Genomic DNA, 14,027 nt, shown 5'->3' with positions numbered 1-14,027 from the left:
TCACTTCCTCTGAAAGTAAACCGATTGTTGTGAATATCAAGAATACCAACCAACAAGAAACTAACTTGCATTGTTGTACAGATGAGAAATACGAAATCCTACTAAGGGAAATTTTCTATAGCATGGAAGCCTAAGGAGGGGTTTGTTGGACCCATAATAAGTTTATTTATTTTTTCTTTCAAAGCAGGAATTTTATATAAAATATATTGACACTAACATTTCATAAAATGTCCAAAAAACAATAACTCAAAGGGTATATGCAGTATGAAAGTTACTTGAGCAAAAGTAGAGGACATAAAAAAATTGTGGGTTCAACGAACCCCTCCCCCCCCCCCCTTAGGCGTCATAGGGTTAAACATTGCCTCACTTTAAGGAGTTCATGCCCAAACATTTCCGTTGTCTTAGCCACAAAAGGTGTTGTGGGCTGCCGGCCGCGGTGGTCTCGCGGTTCTAGGCGCGCAGTCCGGAACCGTGCGACTGCTATGGTCGCAGGTTCGAATCCTGCCTCGGGCGTGGATGTGTGTGATGTCCTTAGGTTTAGGTAGTTCTAAGTTCTAGGGGATTGATGACCACAGCAGTTGAGTCCCATAGTCTTCAGAGCCATTTGAACCATTTTTTTTTTATTTAATTTTTTTTTTTTTTTTTTTTTTTTTTTTTTTTTTTTTTTTTTTTTTTTTTTTGTGGGCTGGTAGCGTCTACATATGTCAAAATCTCGCTTCCGACGAAAGTGTCCTGGTAGGATGAATGCATGGTTTCTACTGCAGCACACCCATAATGAAAGTAACACAGAGTACTGAATACTAAAATATATTGCTCAACTTTGGTAATGCTGGTTACAACAATTCTAGAACGCAGTTTTAGCCTATCTGTCCTGCGTCGACTACAGCTCCATTAACACAAACTAATGTTGTCTGAACTAAAGTGGGAGGAAAATTTCTCCGCTATCGCGATGTACCAGTGGACAAACAGTTCCAGACTAACAGTACTCAGCTAAATCTCTAGGCAGGCAGTCTTTGTCTACACACAGTGATGTATTCACTGTTCTGTACAACTGGTCATTAAAATTGCTACACCACAAAGATGACGTGCGACAGACGCGAAATTTAACCGACAGGAAGAAGATGCTGTTATATGCAAATGATTAGCTTTTCAGAGCATTTACACAAGGTTGGTGCCGGTGGCGACACCTACAACGTGATGAGATGAGGTAAGTTTCCAACCGATTTCTCATACACAAACAGCAGTTGACCGGCGTTGCCTAGTGAAATGTTGTTGTGATGCCTCGTGTAAGGAGAAGAAATGTGTTCAATCACGTTTCCTACTTTGATAAAGGTCGGATTGTAGCCTATCGCGATTGCGTTTTATCGTATCGCGACAATGCTGCTCGCGTTGGTCGAGGTCTAATGACTGTTAGCAGAAGATGGAATCGGTGGGTTCAGGAGGGTAATACCATACTGGCGAATTACCCGGCGTGACGGCCATTGGTTACACGTCTCGGTCACCTTTTGTTCGCATTGACGGCACTTTGAACAGTGGACGTTACATTTCAGATGTATTACGACCCGTGGATCCACCCTTCATTCGATCCCTGCGAAACCCTACATTTCAGCAGGATAATGCACGACAGCATATTGCAGGTCCTGTACGGGCCTTTCTGGATACAGAAAATGTTCGACTGCTGCCCTGGCCAGCACATTCTCCAGATCTCTCACCAATTGAAAACGTCTGGTCAATGGTGGCCGAGCAACTGGCTCGTCACAATATGTCAGTCACTACTCTTGATGAACTGTAGTATCGTGTTGAAGCTGCATGGACAGCTGTACCTGTACACGCCATCCAAGCTCTGTTTGACTCAATGCCCAGGCTTATCAAGGCTGTTATTACGGCCAGAGGTGGTTGTTCTTGGTACTCATTTCACAGGATCTATGCACCCAAATGGCGTGAAAATATAATCACATGTCAGTTCTAGTACAATATATTTGTCCAATGAATACCCGTTTATCATCAGCATTTCTTCTTGGTGTAGCAATTTTAATGGCCAGTAGTGTAATAATAAGAATATGAATCTATCTACACATGAGAGGCACATGGATATACATATGAATTGTGTGGACTAGAAAAACCAGTCTATTTGACTATAAAAGAAACTTTAATTCGGAAATTCATATGTATTCTGAAGAGGCACTGAAGACGCTGGCATTTATCACTGATCTAAAAGCACAAGACCTGATACCACTGTGCATGTGAGTATGTCGTTGAACAAACGCAGAAACATCCAATCTCCGACAAACCCGTCGAAAATAAGGAATTTGTGGTGCAATGTAAATTCATTGCTATCGTATGTTCATGGATGGATTTTGCATTTAATACACTATTAAAGTACTTCCCACAGAAATCTCAGTTACTCGCGCATACGTAAAATTATGCCCAAAATGACTGTAACAGTTTCACACTAACATCCAAAACCTGAACCAAAATTTTAAACATAATCATTGCTCTCTTATGAAACATTCCAAGATCTGTAGCCGTACTATGACAGAATGTCTGTCAAAACATGTCTTGTTATATTTCTGGCTTGATAGCCAACATATTCAGCTACAAGAAACTCTTGTTAAAGCAGTTGAAAAGGCAGCTGTCTGAAGATGACTTACGCGTTGCAAGGTACCCGTGGAAGATGATTTACTCGGTACCTGGACCTCGTGAAAGATTTCCTAAATTGTGCTCCATCTCCGCGATTGGATGCTAAGTTCGGAAGTAGCGGGCCAACACGATAAACATCTGTTATTAATATTAGAAAAAACTAATAGTGAATTCACTGTCATTTCGTATAACAACATCTATCAAGAGCAGGTTATCATCCCATTATTTCAAAATTGTTAATTACCAGCAGAATAATAAATAGCTGCTAAACAAAAAAGCAGACGAAGCACTTCGGAGATCTTCGGGACGCACGAGGTGGTTCGGCTGTCAGATCAGAGTTGGACCGGGCGTCTCGAAAGACAGAAATGTCGTCTGCCGCAGTCGGTTTTGGATGAGAGCTTAATTAGCAGTCTCTCGTTTTTGTACCTGTAATTTAAAACCAGTTTGATAGTAATTACGCAACCGCGTAGTTCATTATTTTGTTTATTCTCTGTGGAAATGTGAAAAATGGGAATTATTTGTGAGTCATATAATGGACTATAATTGTGTAGTTTCTCGTATTCTGCTAATAAACAGCGAGACGCATCTCGTATAAACAAACCAATTTAGTATTTGATTTTTTTTATGCAATACCAGTCCCTCGCTAACAGACTAACGGATTCACGACCTAAGTGCTGTTTCCCGCGCAGGTGACTATAGAAGACTGCAGCTTGGTGAAAATTGTTCAGAACTTTTGCATTCTACTCAGGGCGGTGGAAGCGACTAGGCACCTCATGCACTGTAATCTTAGTACAAATGAGATCAGATGAGATCAGTGACACTCCGTCTGTGGTAACACCGATAAGGTATGGAGGAAGGAAATTTTCGGGGCAGAGATTTATGACACACACCTAAACATCTCTCGTAATCACCCTCTCTCTCTCTCTCTCTCTCTCTCTCTCTCTCTCTCTCTCTCTGAGGCACATGACCCTCTCTCCAACTTAACTGTATATACATCACCAACAACACGCCCTATCGACACAGCTAAACCTCCATATGCCCAAGCAGACAAAACTGTCGTAGCATACTACAGATTTCCGTCATCCACGAAAAATTCACATTCAGGTCAAACGCGACCAATTATTTTGGGTTAATAAAGAATTCGTACACAGAGAACAACGCAGGTAAAGAAAATATTATATAGTAACTATGGACAACGACTCTTTCCCTTCTTTGAGGCTTGCTACCATCGTGTATAAGCAGCTAGAGCCAATGAAACACAAAAATTTGGAAATTTGTGGTATGTTCCTATGGGACCAAACTGCTGAGCTCATAGGTCTGCAGTCTTACACACTACTTAATCTAACTTAAACCACCTTACGCTAAGGATAACACACACACCAATGCCCGAGGGAGGACTCGATCCTCCGATGGGGGGGGGGGGGGGGGGGGAGCAGCGCGAACCGTAGCAATGCGCCTCAGACGCGCGGCTATCCCGCGCAGAAAACACAGAAATAACTCATCTTCGATACTTACTTATATGTAATAGATCTGACAGATCCGTTTCACACTCTCTATCCGTTTTGTTTCCTCCAGCTTCGAAGTTGCTACTCTCAAAAACAGCGTGTGCGTCCGTGAACAGTCAGAGAGATGTTTAGGTCTGAAAGAGAATAAGGTGTTAGTGTTATATATAGCATATCTTTCGGAGTAAGTTTTTACAAAAGAAAAACATGAAGAGAAAACGTACTATCGAAGTGTTATGTGAAATAATAAATTTTTTAATATCGTTATTATTATTATTTATTTGTGTTACATTTTTTACCTATCCGCTACTTTGTGTTATCTAAGCAATCTTTCAATTTACAGAATAACGTATTGCTTAACAGGTACTTTTTAACTGCCTTCTTAAATAAGTTCGTTTTAGTAATATCTTTAGTCTCCTTGGATAATTTATTGTATAGTTTTACTCCTTCCGTTTTGATTGTTGTTTCCAGCTTATTGAGCCATCTTCATAAAACAACTGACTAGCATCTGTAAGGGACACTAGTTCTCAGGTAACCAAACATCATCAGCAACGATGCAATCCACTTGCATTGAAAGTTGTGTACCAGGCTTGTATATTTAACTTTGAAATTAAGCTTTACGCAATGGACAAAATTAAGCGCCATAAATTATTAAACTACACAGTATTACAGCTTTAAAGGTTATATGGTAATAATGCTAAAGTTTGGAAGGTCTGGACATTGGCTGATAAACAGTCAAACTGGACACTCGTCATTGATGTTGTGCACCAACATGTTTTTCAACACTTTGTAGTACATTTTACACAATGGACAATATTAATCACTATAATTAAAATACACTGCATTACAGTATACAGTATATATCGTTATGGTGCCATAGTTTGTAAGGTTGTGACACTAGCTGAGAACTGTCAAACTGGCCACTAAAACCTTACGTTGTGCAACAGACATGATTTCTTTGTAAATTACAGTTTATGCAATGGACAATATTAAACGAAATATTGATTAAAATATACGATGTTAAAGTATTGCAAGTTATATTGCTATAATGAAGTTCGTGAGTTAAGCAAGGTAAGGAACGTGAAATTTTATTATGTTTTAATTTTTGTTGCAGTATGTGTCACTCCGATGGTCTGTGGGTATGAAGCTGGTTGATTACATCATGTGAAACTCAAAATTAGTATGTGCTCAGCTATAATTGATGGTTTAGAACCAGTTGGGAATTCTGAGCTAAATATTTGATTACTTCAGGTGTTTCTAAGAAACTTAGTTTTCTTCCTCATTTTCCTATGGTTAATTGCAGAAGCTACATTGATTGTCTTTTTCTGCCTGTCAACAATGCTTATATATTGTAATTATTGTTGTGTTGTCCTATTATTTTTGCCAGGGAAAAGTTTATTCTGAGAATTATTGTGTTTAATATTGTCCATTACCTAAAGTTAATTTACAATGTTAAGAAACATATTTAGTGCACAACATAAATGAAGAGTGCTCAGTTTGACAGTTTCGCAAACAATGTCAAGACCTCACAAACTTTAGCATTATGACCATATAACCTGTAATTCTGTAATATTGTGTAGTTTAATTATTTATTGTGGTTAATTTTTTTCCATTGCATAAAGTGTAATTTCAAAGTTAAATATACAAGTCTGGTGCACAACATTCTATGCAAGTAGATTAAACCTTTGATTATGATGTTTGGTTACCTAAGAACTAGTGTCGGCCGGCATCTCGTGGTCGTGCGGTAGCATTCCCGCTTCTCACACCCGGGTTCCCGGGTTCGATTCCCGGCGGGGTCGGGGATTTTCTTTGCCTCGTGATGGCTGGGTGTTGTGTGATGTCCTTAGGTTAGTTAGGTTTAAGTAGTTCTAAGTTCTATGGGACTGATGACCATAGATGTTAAGTCCCATAGTGCTCAGAGCCATTTTTTGAAATAGTGTCGCTTATAGATGCTAGGCAGTTATTTTCTGAAGATTGTCCACTAAGCTGAAAACTAGTTAGAAGTAAACAAAAATCAGTAGAACAAAAAAAGTGTGTCTGTTGTTGAACCTTTAAAATATCTTTTGTTGTTATTCCTATGGCCGTTTCCTGTAGTTCGAAAATTGTGTTCATATTCTGTGTTTTTTTTTCGAGAAAAGAACTCCATAGCCAAGACCAGAGAGTGATCTGGCAGGTCGACATGCGATAGGATATATGGCTCTTCGTTGACATAGGGACGTTCACATTCAAGTCACACAACATAGCTTTTGTCATCTTGGAAGACGGCATACTCATTATGAAGGTGCAGAAGTAAAGGCAACCGTTGTTTACGTAACGAAAATGTTGGAATAATCATCCTGGTTTATGTTCACGGCAGCCTGAATGCAGTGGCTCATGTCGTGGTTTGCCGTGTCTAGCGGCACACTTTTCTTGCCTGCTAGAGTCATGCTTGTCGGTGTGCCACACTGGTGCCGCGGGCGGGTAGGCTACACGCGTAGCCGACTGGCTCCAGAGTCACTGAGGCGGACGCGCAGCAGTGCGAGGTTGAAGGCACGCAGGTCGGTGCACTGGATTACTTTTCGGGAGAGGTGGGCAAATGGCAAAGCTAATTTTACCTAGCGTGACTTTTTATATTATAAGGCAAATAAATATTCAATTAAACCTTTTAATAGATCAACAGGAGGCCAATAATGGATTCGCTGTTTTCATTCGCCTTAAATGATCCATAAACGTGTTAATAGCTCAAATTTTCTCAAATTTATAATTGTGTTCACTGAAGTATCAGTCTCACATAGTACGCAGTAGAAAAACAAATACCTCCTAAAATTCAAAGAAACTAACAGAAGGTTACAAAGTCAAGTTATCGAGGGGATCGAACGAAAATGTCAGTTATTAAGTCGAGGTTCATATTAATATGTCGGTTAATGGGCAAGAAGATCTCCGCGAGGGGACTGCCAAGGGGGAGGTTACCATGAGAAAAAGATTGAATAATCAACGAAAGGGTAACGTTCTACGAGTCGGGGCGTGGAATGTCAGAAGCTTGAACGTGGTAGGGAAACTAGAAAATCTGAAAAAGGAAATGCAAAGGCTCAATCTAGATATAGTAGGGGTCAGTGAAGTGAAGAGGAAGGAACATAAGGATTTCTGGTCAGATGAGTATCGGGTAATATCAACAGCAGCAGAAAATGGTATAACAGGTGTAGGATTCGTTATGAATAGGAAGGTAGGACAGAGGGTGTGTTACTGTGAACAGTTCAGTGACCGGGTTCTTCTAATCAGAATCGACAGCAGACCAACACCGACAACGATAGTTCAGGTATACATACCGACGTCGCAAGCTGAAGATGAACAGACAGAGAAAGTGTATGAAGATATTGAAAGGGTAGTGCAGTATGTAAAGGGGGACGAAAATCTAATATTCATGGGCGACTGGAATGCAGTTGTAGGGGAAGGAGTAGAAGAAAAGGTTACAGGAGAATATGGGCTTGGGACAAGGAATGAAAGAGGAGAAAGACTAATTGAGTTCTGTATCAAGTTTCAGCTAGTAATAGCGAATACCCTGTTCAAGAATCACAAGAGGAGGGGATATACTTGGAAAAGGCCGGGAGATACGGGAAGATTTCAATTAGATTACATCATAGTCAGACAGAGATTCCGAAATCAGATACTGGATTGTAAGGCGTGCCCAGGAGCAGATATAGACTCAGATCACAATATAGTAGTGATGAAGAGTAGGCCGAAGTTCAAGACATTAGTCAGGAAGAATCAATACGCAAAGAAGTGGGATACGGAAGTACTAAGGAATGACGAGATACGTTTGAAGTTCTCTAACGCTATAGATACAGCAATAAGGAATAGCGCAGTAGGCATTACAGTTGAAGAGGAATGGACATCTCTAAAAAGGGTCATCACAGAAGTTGGGAAGGAAAACAAAGGTACAAAGAAGGTAGCTGCGAAGAAACCATGGGTTACAGAAGAAATACTTCAGTTGATTGATGAAAGGAGGAAGTACAAACATGTTCCGGGAAAATCAGGAATACAGAAATACAAGTCGCTGAGGAATGAAATAAATAGGAAGTGCAGGGAAGCTAAGACGAAATGGCTGCAGGAAAAATGTGAAGACATCGAAAAAGATATGACTGTCGAAAGGCCAGACTCAGCATACAGGAAAGTCAAAACAACCTTTGGTGACATTAAAAGCAACGGTGGTAACATTAAGAGTGCAACGGGGATTCCACTGTTAGATGCAGAGGAGAGAGCAGATAGGTGGAAAGAATACATTGAAAGCCTCTATGAGGGTGAAGATTTGTCTGATGTGATAGAAGAAGAAACAGGAGTCGATTTAGAAGAGATAGGGGATCCAGTATTAGAATCGGAATTTAAAAGAGCTTTGGAGGACTTACGGTCAAATAAGGCAGAAGGGATAGATAACATTCCATCAGAATTTCTAAAATCATTGGGGGAAGTGGCAACAAAACGACTATTCACGTTGGTGTGTAGAATATATGAGTCTGGCGATAACCCATCTGACTTTCGGAAAAGCATCACCCACACAATTCTGAAGACGGCAAGAGCTGACAAGTGCGAGAATTATCGCACAATCAGCTTAACAGCTCATGCATCGAAGCTGCTTACAAGAATAATATACAGAAGAATGGAAAAGAAAATTGAGAATGCGCTAGGTGACGATCAGTTTCGCTTTAGGAAAAGTAAAGGCACGAGAGAGGCGGATCTGACGTCACGGCTAATAATGGAAGCAAGGCTCAAGAAAAATCAAGACACGTTCATAGGGTTTGTCGACCTGGAAAAAGCGTTCGACAATATAAATTGGTGCAAGCTGTTCGAGATTCTGAAAAAAGTAGGGGTAAGCTATAGGGAGAGACGGGTCATATACAATATGTACAATTACCAAGAGGGAATAATAAGAGTGGACGATCAAGAACGAAGTGCTAGTATTAATAAGGGTGTAAGACAAGGCTGTAGCCTTTCGCCCCTACTCTTCAATCTGTACATCGAGGAAGCAATGATGAAAATAAAAGAAAGGTTCAGGAGTGGAATTAAAATACAAAGTGAAAGGATATCAATGATACGATTCGCTGATGACATTGCTATCCTGAGTGAAAGTGAAGATGAATTAAATGATCTGCTGAACGGAATGAACAATCTAATGAGTACACAGTACGGTTTGAGAGTAAATCGGAGAAAGACGAAGGTAATGAGAAGTGGTAGAAATGAGAACAGCGAGAAACTTAACATCAGGATTGATGGTCACGAAGTCAATGAAGTTAAGGAATTCTGCTACCTAGGCAGTAAAATAACCAATGACGGACGGAGCAAGGAGGACATCAAAAGCAGACTCGCTAAGGCAAAAAAGGCATTTCTGGCCAAGAGAAGTCTACTAATATCAAATACCGGCCTTAATTTGAGAAAGAAATTTCTGAGAATGTATGTCTGGAGTACAGCATTGTATGGTAGTGAAACATGGACTGTGGGAAAACCGGAACAGAAGAGAATCGAAGCATTTGAGATGTGGTGCTATAGACGAATGCTGAAAATTAGTGGACTGATAAGATAAGGAATGAGGAGGTTCTACGCAGAATCGGAGAGGAAAGGAATATGTGGAAAACACAGATAAGGAGAAGGGACAGGATGATAGGACATCTGCTCCGTGTATATCCCTAATGCTTAGACTGCGTTCTTCGACTTGTCACTCTGCTCACTATTTTGCCATTTCTTCTTCCATCTCATGAATACTTTGTTATAATACTTTCTGAACTTTTTTAGTAGCTTTGGGAGGCAGGTGTTTTTATGTCTCGTTAAATACATTTTTCTGGCTTAGAAATGTTTATAGTGTGGATGAAATGCTTAATGCCGTTTCACTTTAGAAGCACTGAAGTGAAGAAATGATTGTGCTATTCGTAATAGTTTTACTGTTTGGAGATGCTATGTTGCCCCCGTTTCTGTCTACACTACAGTTGAAGTAAGGATGCAAAATATTGAAAGTGTTGGCTTACCAGACTGCCTTCTTCACTGATAATTCACGCACCTATCAAACTGAATATGTACTTGCCGTAACTAACTGGGCCGAAAGCCGTCTTATAAGTTAATCTATGAAAAATCCCGACTTAAATTATTCCAAGCTAGTGTCTTCACGTTTTTATGTGGTTGCATATGATTCGATAAAGGCTTGAAGACCACTTTCGTTCTGAAAGGTCTACTCCACTGCATGTGACCCTTCCTGCTAAAATCATTCGATATTTTTTATTTACGTGAAAGGCACCTATTTACCTTCCACAATCTTTCGAACAACGATACTAACCTTGCGTCCATTTTGTTCTTTTCCGAAATAGCCCAGATGCAGCCATGTTGTACCTAAATTCTTTATTGTATGTCTAAGTATGACACTGAGACTGGAGACAAAGGAAGCTAATTAGCTCAAACCTGTCCTTGGGCGATCTATTTTCCACTACACGGAAATATTTACGCAAATACAGATTTAATTATGTTGTGAAACTGTTCACATTCTACTCTGCTACACAAGAGTTTAAACCTCACATAGTTTCATGAATCTTCCTCTAATGTTTTCATCACCTAGTTTACATCCGAAATTCCTTCCATTTGACTTTAAGAAATAATTAAGAATGAGTAATATTAAGAAATCATTTTTGTACTAGAATAATTCCGTTGTATCTAGTATAATCCCAAATATTTCGGGGAAGGTGGGCGTGCACAGGCCCCTGGAACATCCCCTCCCCGCTCTTCACCCTGAGTGTGGACCTAGATACACGTCCGAGTTTTTCGTTCTCAGACAGTATGGTACTCTCAGATAGTACTGGCATAATTGTTTACGTAACGGCGAATTTTCGCTGTTAGCTCCTTGCCAGTACTTTCTTTAAGTGGCTGAGGGTCTTGCGAGAGCAGTTGTCGGAATCGATTACACACAACAGGGTGAGAGCTTATTGGTAAATTAACAATTACACTACGCCTATTTCGTCATGATACCCACAGACATTCAAAAGCCAAATAGGGTGGATATCTAAAAAAGAAGCATTTCCGGATATACATGTATTTGAATATTACACTCGTATTGACTTAATAAATCACTTGTGAATTCCTGGAGGTCTGTTTTCGACATCCAGAATAATAAAATAATCAATAAATACCATGCCATATAAAATAATAGATATATATTTATTATTTGAAGTTAAATGGCAATTTTCTGAGTTCAAAAACGATTACTTTCAAACTTCACTTGTTTCTCTGTGTTAATTAATCTTTGTTATAAAACTTGTTGAATTGTGGATATTCTGCTAAATTTCTTCTGTGGAGGTATTAAAACTGTAGTCATTTCAGCCAACAGACTTTGCTTCTTAACTCAGTTCCTGTAATTCAGTAACGGTACCTCCGTAAAGCTGGCCCTTCCGCGTACAAACTAGTTCAATACGCAACGCTGTCCTTAGTCCACTTCCTGGCAGCTTTCTTTATCGCTGGTTTTGTCAACACAACGCTGACATTCATTCGCATTGTCGACTGTAGAGTCTCTTCATTGCAATTTTTGATGTTGCAGGCCGTCACTTGCTTTAATCATAAATATATCCCCGAGTGAGGCTAAATGTTATTATATTTACTTCAAGAAAAGTATTGTCTTCTCAGTAATCTTCAGATCGTAAGCTACATACTTCATTTTTTATGAAGTTAGTGAATTTACTCATGGCACTTTTGTTGCCTATGTTTTCAGTCACTTTCAGGACTCAAATTAGGTATCAAATTAACTAAGTTCGTAAGATTGAAACTTGAACTTCTAGTGTACCCAAATATTATCACAAAAACTAAAAATGGTGAATAGTTGAGGGAGTATGAATGAAAACAGTGACGTATTTAAGTTTACAAAGCTAATGCCAAGTTTTTATGCATCCTTTTAGAATTACTACTAGCTGATAAATCTTACCAAAAAAAATAACAAACACAAATCAGGAAGGGATTGGTGCTTGATTGTCAAAGCATTTATTGAGGTGGATACTTACAAATTCTCCCCTGAATTATTCCCTTTTACAACGCAATCTGACTGTGTTTACATGAATCCACTGTCAGGCCCAATTTTATTCAAATGGAATCAACTACGACCCAGTACACCACAAACTATGGTTCACCGTAGAACAGGGAGCCATGAATATCCCTACGCCGTCGCAGCAGTACTTTACCCTTTCACCTTGGTTCAGGCAGCAGCAGCAGACTGCACGCTGTGGGTGAGCAGCGGCGCGCTGCGGCAGCTGTAATTTTCTGACGCGTCCGTGAAAATTTGCAAACTACGCGGACCAGCATTCTGATTATTAGACGTCGGGAGAGCCCTGTAGTCCCGGCAGATTTCAGAGTGAGGTGCACCCGCTCGCTGTTCTGGCCAAACCGATCTAACTCACAGGCACGCTGGTGCAGGCTGGAATTGTCAAACATCAGATGTCGACTCAGGATGAATAAGTTCACCATTGTGACACACGACATGCCTGGGATGAAATGCAATTCCACTGTCGATACACATGAAAATTGTCACTGGCTCTTAGTCAATCACGAGTTCTAGGCCACAAGTCTCATCCACTACCTATATTCGACCACAGTCCCTCATTTATGGGGAGAGATCTAATCTTTCCAGGCCGACCATTTCCAATTTCTGAAAGAAGGTCCTATTTATTTTTTGTCCAGGACTAACACTTTGCACGACGAGATCGCGAGAATATTGGAAACATCGCGCGACGCGCGTGCGCTGTAGCTTAAGTACCTTTTGTAGGCTACTTTGAGATAGTTTTCCGACTTGATAGAAATAAGGGTCTTGCATCAAAATGTTCGTCTCGACTTGCTCTTTAGTACTATGGTACGCTGTAAACAATTACAATGAATAATACAGAAAATAAATAGAAATATACATTAAAAGTGTTCTATCTCGGAAACCATCCGGAATAAGGCACATGTCCACATCAAGTTTTTTTTTTTTTTTTCAGAATCGCTAATCGTATCATCTGTCAAAATATGTAACATTTCTCCTGACTCACCCTGTATATGTTTTTGCCGCTCGCTAAAAAAACCTGGCGACTTCCTGGCGTCAAGGGAGTTACAGTCTATCCTCCACTAAACATGTGCACCAGCCACGCTGTCCATATCATCCCAGTTTCTAACATGAGCAGGCTAGGAGTTTTATGACTGTCCCACCGTCTGCACAAAATCTCACATTACAGCCGTCTCTCTTACATGGTTTCCTCCACCCACTTTTCGCCAGCTGGGGACCATTGCGACAGTCTGTCTCCTGGCCCTTGTAAAATGTTTTGTGAACCGACGCCCTTCTGCGACTAACCTATGTGGGAAGAGGGGAGTGCCACGATTTGAAGTCCCTCTGCAGGTATAGTCCACAGAGCGCCGCTTCGCAGAATCACTCACACAGCCAGGTCGCCGGACAGCATTATGGTCCCCAGTCCATCTTTCTCCCTGTCCTCCACTACAGTCACTCGGGTACAAGTTGTCAACAGGCTACACGTGCAGCTATGAGTAACGTTCTGCCTCCAATTTCCTCATGTAAAAATTCATAAGCTATACATACCAAATGAAGTACCGGGGAATACCGAGACCATGACCTAAATGTGAATATTAATATGACTGATAGTGTTGTTAGAATGGCAGAGTGGTGTACCATCTCCCAGTGTTCGTTTCTTATGAGTAAATAATATGTCTATGACGTTTCTATATGATATTTGTGTAGTGTCGGCTGCTATCTGGTCGGCGACGCTTTCAAACACGGATGCTGCCAGCTACGCTGCCGCGTTTCCTAAAGCTGCCACTGTGGCACGAACGATTACGCTGCCGCCAATGAGATGCAAGCATCCCCTTTCCCAGGCTCCAGCGGTGGGTGTACTGAATGTC

This window comes from Schistocerca gregaria, chromosome 1 (assembly GCF_023897955.1).
Source record: "Schistocerca gregaria isolate iqSchGreg1 chromosome 1, iqSchGreg1.2, whole genome shotgun sequence".
NCBI classification, from domain to species: Eukaryota; Metazoa; Arthropoda; class Insecta; order Orthoptera; family Acrididae; genus Schistocerca; species Schistocerca gregaria.
The sequence above is the reverse complement of the archived record's forward strand: the minus strand, read 5'-3'. Positions refer to the sequence as shown.